We start from the raw sequence: 8,624 nt of genomic DNA, 5'->3' as shown, positions 1-8,624 counted from the left end.
ATGTTTTTCCAAAATTACACTGTAAAATTTAAATTTTCAGTCTCTAAGAACAGTAAAAAAATACTTTCCTATGCATGAATTCTGGGTGTAAATTTCATTTGAAGTGTGCTTTGTCAAGAACAGTTTACTTGTAATATTTTCAGAGCATAAATTTGTCCTCAGATTCTGGGGCAGCTTGCTGTATACCTCTGTAATAAAATAATAAAAGAAATTTTCTAGGGAAATCTACTTACTATTTTATGTATGATTTTATGATAAAGTTTTAGAAGCTAAATTACACACACATGCACGCATGCACGCACACACATAAACTGAATGGATTTTTCTAAAGGAAACAATCCATTAGGGAATTTGTATTAAACATTGGAAGTTTTGCATTTTGTGGATGTGGTAGATTTTAATTTTTGGAAATAATCTGATAGTGATTGTCAATTTAATATAAAATTATTGGTATGTTTATTTACAAGTCTAAAGGTATTTTCCTTTTTTTGTTGAGTCTCCAATGTTTACTATACTGTTTTACATGCCTTTGTGTACCCATAGCTTAGCTCCACTTGTAAGTGAGAACATGCAGTATTTGGCTTTGATTCCTTCACTTGGAATAATGGCCTCCAGTTCCATCCAAGTGCTGCAAAATACATTATTTTATTCTTTTTTTAAATGGCTGAACAGTATTCCATGGTGTATTTGTGTGTGTGTGTGTGTGTGTGTGTGTGTGTGTGTGTATAAAACCACATTTTCTTTATCCACTCATCAGTTGATGGGCACTTAGGTTGATTCCATAGCTTTGTAATTGTGAATTGTGATGCAATAAACATACACATGCAAGTGTCTTTTTCATGCAGTGACTTCTTTTCCTTTGAGTAGATAGTAGTGGGATTGCTGGATGAAATAGTAGATCTGCTTTTAGTTATTTGAGAAATCTCCATACTGTTTTCCACAGAGGCTGTACTGATACTGATTTACATTCCTACCAGCAGTGTGTAAGTATTCCTTTCTTCAGCACATCCACGCCAACATCTATTGTTTTTTGACTATTTAATAGTGACTATTCCGGCTGGGGCAAAGTGATATCTCACTGTCATATTAATTTGTATTTTCCTAATGATTAGTGATACTGAGCACTGTTTCATATGTTTGTTGGCCATTTGTACATTTTTGGAGAAATTTCTATTCATGTTTTTGCCCACCTTTTAATGGAATTATTATTTTTTCTTGCTTATGTTTGACCTCTTTTTTACCTCTTTTAAGTATCGTAATGCATTAAGACATTGTCTAAACATGCCAGGTCCTTCAGGGATATACCCTTGAAATGTTTTCACTTTGCAGGCACCTATTCATTCTTCAAGATTTAGCTAATGTGGTTCTTCCTCTGAGGTAGGTTGAGCATTAACACAGGAAAATTTTAAAATAAATAGATTTAATTTATTATGGAAAAATAAGAAACTAATTTATGTTGTTAGTAATAGTATTTTAAGTTTTGAAAGTTATCATTTCTTATAATATCCATAAAATAATTATAGTTATTTTTAAATTCTAATGAGAGTCATCATCTTTAAATAAAGCATTGAGTATGCTATGTGGATAATATGCATTTTATATCATGATATTTATTTCCCATTATATTTTGTTAGTGTTTCTGCTGATGTTTTTCATATCTGTTATAAAAATTCTCAATATTCACCTTTAATGAGATAATATCAATTAATATGGTTGTCTTACTTAGATGTATATCATTACATTTATATTCTATAATTCTCAAAATCTTTTATTTCTCAATGATGCAATATCTAATTAGCAATTTTCAACACTTCACTGTCAGCTTAGCATTATATTTCAAAGCAATTTTGATAATTGGATGCATAAAATTCACTGCTGGCTCATAAATTATTGAAGAAAGAACATTTTGAAAATGAAAATTGTACAATGACATGTACTTTGCAAATTAGAATTTTAAGCTCTTGTAGTAAATTAGTGAGTATAAATCACATTTTGGTAACATGCTTACATCTGTAATATAGAGGTGGTATTTCTTTTAATAATTTAAGGATTTATGTAAAATATTTTTTAAAACAGGCAGATCTTTTATTTTACACATTATTTTTAAAATTAATTGCTTGGTTTTAAAGTGATTACGATTTCATAGTAAAACAGAATTTTTGAGAACATGTAAGTTTATTATTATCACAGTTAAATGTGAAGAAAAAGGTTATTCTCATCATAACTAAGGTAATATATATACACACCTATTATATATTAAGGTAATATATATTTTATATATATATAATACACATATACACACATGAATCTATTATTTCAAGCTTGCAATGTGTTTGGTCTAAAAGACTTGATAATTTCTTGTTGAAACATATATATATATTTTTGGTGGGGGACAGTTTTTATTTTAATATAATTTCAATTGTTTAGCAAAATTATAAGAGTAATATAAAGAATTTTCACCTAATCTTTGCTCAGTATCATTTGTTAGTTTTTGTCCCATTTGCTTTCGCTTTTGCTCACTTTTTCTCACTTTGATTCTCTTGTTTCTCTCTCTCACGTTCTCTTTCTCTTGTCCTCTATTTTTCACACAAACATAAATAAATGTACACATACACTTGTGTCATTTGAGACTACATAAATTGAATTCATCAAAACATGCCTGTTTATCCCTAAATATTTAATTCTTAGTTAACTAAGGACAAAGAAAATTTTCTTTCTCAATGACAGTACACCTATATAAATTAGGAAATTTAATGTCATACATTATATAATCTACATTTCATACTAAAATTTTTCCAATTATCCCACTGGTGTCATTTATGGCTATTTTCTTCTCAAATCTAATCAGGAATCATGCATTGATTTCAGTTGTAATGTCACTCTCCTTTTATCTGAAAAAAAAATTATTGAGTTTTTTTTTGTTTTATGACCTTGACCTGTTGAAGATACAGGCCAATTATTTCATAAATTTTTTAAACATGTTTTTGTCTGAGGGTTTGTCATGATTATGCCAATGTTAATCACTTTTGTGAGGAGCACAGAAAAGGAATACTGTTGTCTTCACTTTGTGTTGTACCAGTAGGCACGCGGTTTCAGAATTCGGACTGGAACTGCAGTTTTTTTTTTTTTTTTGGCTCTCCTGAGATATAATCTTCTATCGGTTCCATTTCTCTGGAAGACCCTGACTAATATAGTGGGTATGGAGTATATGTAATACTTGATAATATTTAACAGAAAACAGATTAAGGTGCATTCAAAGGAAAACCAATGGTATGTACAGAAGTCTTCAAACCAGTTCAAGAATTGCTAAAGGATAATGAGAGACTTCGTTCAGAGAGAAGTAGGCCAAAAAGAGAAATGGTAGCTTTCAATATTGAGAGAAGTGTCATGAAGAAAATGGAATCTGTTATTTGATATTGTATATTTGACTGGTTGAAAGAAAGAACAGATTTGTTCTGAATTGTGAGCCAGCATAAGGTATGACAGTACAGGTTACAGGAAGACAGGAATACATTCCTAACCATTGAACTCATATTGTTTTATTATAAAGAAATAGGCTTCCTGGTGTTGGAGTGCTTAAATAAGAAACAGATAAAAATATCTCAGAAAAAGTTAAAAAATTAAAATAATTGCTTCTCTAAAAATTCCCCAGCAATATAATGTAATGAGTCTCTATTCAAATCGATTTGAAGGTATAGTAGTTTGTATCTTATTTTTTCTTTTCTTTGAGACAAGGTCTCACTGTGTCACCCAGGCTGGAGTACAGTGGCACAATTTCAGCTCACTGTAGCCTCAACCTCTCGAGCTCAGGTAATTCTCCCATTTGAGCTTCCTAGCAGCTGCAACTACAGTAGTGCGCCACCAGGCCCAGATAAATTTTTGTGTTTTGTAGAGACTGGGTTTTGTCATGTTGCCCAGACTGGAGTTTGTATCTTTGACCTTGCTTTTTTGTTTAGACTATCCTCAGCTATGATTGAACTTATCATTTTCTTCTAAATATATTGATATTTGTTTCTGAATGCAATGAATCTATGATCATATATTATTATTGTGACATTTTATACCTGTAAGACAACATGGATAATAAACTTTTGCTGCATTTTTTTATTTTAATGAAAAATAGAACATATACAGATAATTTCACCTGCAAACAAATTTGCAACCTGCTTCTATAGATTAAAGGGAACGGTGATAGTTATAAATTATTTGTGGTCCTAAATACTATCATAAGTTTTAGATTGATCACTTGTACATCTTCCTGAAATAAAGCAATACCAAATTCAGCATTTTGCACAGGTATAAATAATATTTAATATAACTGCACAAAACTTTAGATTTCTACTAAAATAAAACAATTCAAAACAATTTTTACTTTTGTTTGGAATGAACTACAGGCACTTCTGTTGATTCTGTCATTTTTTCCTTCATTTAATAATTGTAATTTATTTATTTATTTATTTGTTTATTTGAGATGGAGTTTTGCTCTGTCGCCCAGGCTGGAGTACAATGGTTCCATCTCCGCTCACCTCGACCTCTGCTTCCTGGGTTCAAGCAATTCTCCTGCCTCAGCCTCCCAAGTAGCTGGGATTACAGGTATGCACCACCACACCCAGCTAATGTTATGTATTTTTAGTAAAGACAGGGTTTCACCGTGTTGGCCAGGCTGGTCTCAAACTCCTAACTTTGTGATCAGCCCACCTCGACCTCCCAAAGTGCTGGGATTACAGGTGGGATCCACCGCGCCTGGCTGCTGTAATTTAATTTTTAGAGTTAGAACAAATCCTAGAAGTTACCTAGATGATCAATATTTTTTATTTTGAAACTGAGAAAAATTTGATTAACTTGACTGAGTTTGCAAAATTATTTTCCCAATGCCATTGAAAGTGGAATTAGTAAGGAGCCTATTTTCTCTATTATTCTGCGCTGACTCTGCCCAATGAAATACAGGTGTTGTCTTATTGGCTGGCTTATACATCAGTTACCCCCTACAAGCCTGCCTTTACTTAGGTCCACATCTCTGTCTATAGATTCCTTTTCATTTACAAGCAGGAAACATAATCACTTATTATTTTCTACTTGAAAACCAAATCACCAACAGATATTAATGATATCTAACTTTAATTGTTTGAACTGGATTTGGTCCTTCAGTTTCTAAATTGATGAAAGTTTGTTTAACTTCAGGTTTTAAGGTGGCTTGTGGTTTATTTATCCTGTTATTAAAAATATCACAGATGTATTCCTATGGTTCAAGATTCTTACTTCACTCGAAGCTAATCACTTGCCCAACCTCACCTACTGTAAGTGCTAATACATTACTAATAGATGATAAGATGTACTCAGAAATGTTTGTGCTCAAGAGATTTTCATTTTACAGTGTTAACCTTTTTTCTTTCTCTGTCTACTTTGAAAGCTGTAACTCATATTTGAGTTTCTTTTCTTAACATTATCACAGATTTTGTGCTTGAACACATCTTTTAGCTGTTAAAACTCAGTTTTTCTTTGAGTTTAATGCAAAACTGACAAAATAATCTTAAATGTTTAGTGAAATTATTGCCAGATTGTAAATCCTTATGGAGTTATGCTAGTGAAGACAAAAACATTTCAACATTTGTCTTAGATGTTTGCTAATGAAGACAGCCTTTTAAATTTGCATCATTTCAACTCTCTCTTATTCTTTAAAATACATATTCAGCTGAAGAAAAACACAGTAGTGTTCACATTCCAACAACTTTTATTTTTTTCCCCAACAGACTATGCATGGAAAACAGAGTCCTGTGTTGCCAACATTGGGAAAATGTTCCTTCCGAGGTGCTCTGCAAGCCTTCTGTTTACCACGAACTTGCTTAAACACATTCAAAATTTCATACTCAAGATTTTTCTCAAAGCAGAGAAAATCTGTTAGTAGCAGAATTAGAATTGTCATGAATGATATGTTGTTATTATAATGTCCAATATGAAGATTTTTTCTTCTGAAAATACCATTTAATACTTACCATTCTTATTTGTTTATTTATTTATTTATTTATTTAATTATTTATTTATTTATTTTTGAGACAGAGTCTCGCTCTGTCGCCCAGGCTGGAGTGCAGTGGCGAGATCTCGGCTCACTGCAAGCTCCACCTCCTGGGTTCACGCCATTCTCCTGCCTCAGCCTCCCGAGTAGCTGGGACTACAGGCGCCCGCCACCACGCCTGGATAATTTTTTGTATTTTTAGTAGAGACGAGGTTTCACTGTGTTAGCGAGGATGGTCTCGATCTCCTGACCTCGTGATCCGCCTGCCTTGGCCTCCCAAAGTGCTGGGATTACAGGCGTGAGCCACTGTGCCCGGCCCTTACCATTATTTTTAAAATAAAGAACATTTTATTTTTTCATTGCTCTCATAAATTAATACGAAACTAATCATTGAAATGTTTTAAAATGCATTTTCATATCTCTGTGGTACATAATGTGTTATTAAATGTTTTGTAGCAATAGCTAGAACCTGAATAATTTATTTTATTGTATTATGTGAAATTTTTTATTTCTGATGACTTATACATTTCCTAGAGAAATTCACCTAATTTTAAGGATCCCATACCACTGTCCTTCTCACTGTTAATATTGTTCCTAATGACTCCTTATATTGCACCAGTAAGAATGTTTACATGTGATATATTTTAGGGCTTTCTCATAATTCTATGAGATCAGGGGTATTATGCTAGGTTGAAAAACCTTAGGAACAAAGTTTTTGTGATTCGTGGACCCAGCAACGAACTTTAACTGTCAGTCAAGTTTGATTCAGGAAGGACATGATTGAAGTAATGAGATTAATTTGCTGGATGCTTATATAACACAATTTAGAAGCTTGGAAACTAGAGAGATTATACAGGTCTTTCTGTTCCTGCAGACTCGGGTATCCATTTGTGTCAGATTGTTGCCTCATGGTATGAAAAAGGAGAGGCATTAAATGTAAATAAACATTTATATTTTGATGATGAGATAAGTGTTGGCCAGGTAAAATTTGTAATTGAAATGTCATGCTTAAACTCATGTTTCTGTCCATGAATATTCCTCATGCAGAAATTATTCTGTGCTAAAAAAAAATTGGATAAAATAAATGAAACATCTGGTTTCATGCATTGGCACAAAAGCCAACACAGGATTGAAAATCTTGAGAAAAAGGACATAAATGAGTGGAGCCTTAAAATTGCCAGGGGCTTATTTTATTTTATTTTATTTTATTTTTATAGATGAAGTATTGCTCTGTCACCCAGGCTGGAGTGCAGTGGCATGATCTCGGCTCACTGCAACCTCCACCTCCTGGGCTCAAGCAATTCTCCTGCCTCAGCCTCCTGGGTAGCTGGGATTACAGGCGCCTGCCATCACACTCGGCTAATTTTTTGTACTTTAATAGAGACGGGGTTTCACCATGTTGGCCAGGCTGGTCTCAAACTACTGACCTCAGGTGATCCACCTACCTTGGCCTCCCAAAGTGCTGGGATTATAGGTGTGAGCCACTGCGCCTGGTGGCCCTGGGCTTCTTAACTTATACTTTCCAGGCCACAGTAGAAGAAGGGAGAACAGAAGCAGAGCAAGGCAATCTCTCAAGGCGAGACAAAGAATGGAGCTGTGGAAAGCTGAGGCAGCTAAAATTTGCAGGGAAGAATATCATAGTGGAGATAACTATGAAGAAAAAAGAGCTCAAGAAATCAGGATAGGAATCCAGTTGAGTCTTTTACTATTTATTGATCTATACCTGCAGAACTCCAGGGATCTAAGCAAGAACAACTCTTGGAGAGTTGTAAATTGAAGAATTGCCAGTGCTCACACAGGGTTGGGAATTATTTGCATTCTCTTCAGCTAAGTAGGTGACTGCCTTAAATACTAGACATTATATATGCAATATCAAGCATCTGATACAAAATTACTATGGAAATGATCAAATGTGATCCATAACCCAGGAAGGAAGAAAATCCATTAATAGGAAAAGACCTATAAACAACAGAACAACAGAGATGATAGATTTACTGACAAGAATTTAGCTATTATAAATATAATAAATATGCTCAAGAATACAGAGTAAAAAACATAATTAGAAGAGAAATGGAATATGTAAAAATGAAAAAAGATAACTTTTCCACATGAAAAATGTAATATCTGAAATGAAAATTTCAATCAGTGAGCATGAGATAATGTGACACTGAAGAAAAAACAAACAAACAAACAAAAGATACCACTGAACTTAAAGTCATAGGACCAGACACCATTCAGGGCAATGTACAGAGATTTAAAAAAAGATGAAGAAAATGAACAGTCTTAGTTACTTGTGGAACAATATCATGCAGTCCGGCATACGTGCAATTGCAGTTCTAGAAGGAGAGGAGTGAGTCAGTCAGTGCAGAAAACAATTTGAAGGCATAATTTTGATAGACACCAATAATCTACAAATAATCACAGATATGACAATAGCAAGGCACATTTTAATACATGTTCTGAAATGCAGGAATAATGAAATATAAAGTTAAATTTAAAAGAAGCCAGAGAGAAAAGAAACAATACAAACAAGGAAACAAAGTTCAGGGTATCTTCAGATTTCTCATCAAAACAATGTAGCCCAATAATAGCAGAAGAGCATCCTTGAAGT

General features: G+C 33.3%; 1 long non-coding RNA gene across 1 annotated transcript; it reads left to right on the top strand.

The window, feature by feature from the left end:
* Positions 1-876: 876 nt before the first annotated feature.
* LOC107974128 (uncharacterized) lies at positions 877-5,997 on the top strand. The gene is made up of 3 exons (XR_001716673.4): positions 877-983; positions 4,472-4,593; positions 5,751-5,997. It is a non-coding gene; the product is annotated as an uncharacterized LOC107974128 (long non-coding RNA).
* The last annotated feature ends 2,627 nt before the right edge of the window (positions 5,998-8,624 follow it).

The sequence above is a fragment of the Pan troglodytes genome, chromosome 3 (assembly GCF_028858775.2).
Source record: "Pan troglodytes isolate AG18354 chromosome 3, NHGRI_mPanTro3-v2.0_pri, whole genome shotgun sequence".
NCBI classification, from domain to species: domain Eukaryota; kingdom Metazoa; phylum Chordata; class Mammalia; order Primates; family Hominidae; genus Pan; species Pan troglodytes.
Note: the sequence above shows the minus strand (reverse complement) of the source record. Positions and strands in the feature narration are given on the sequence as shown.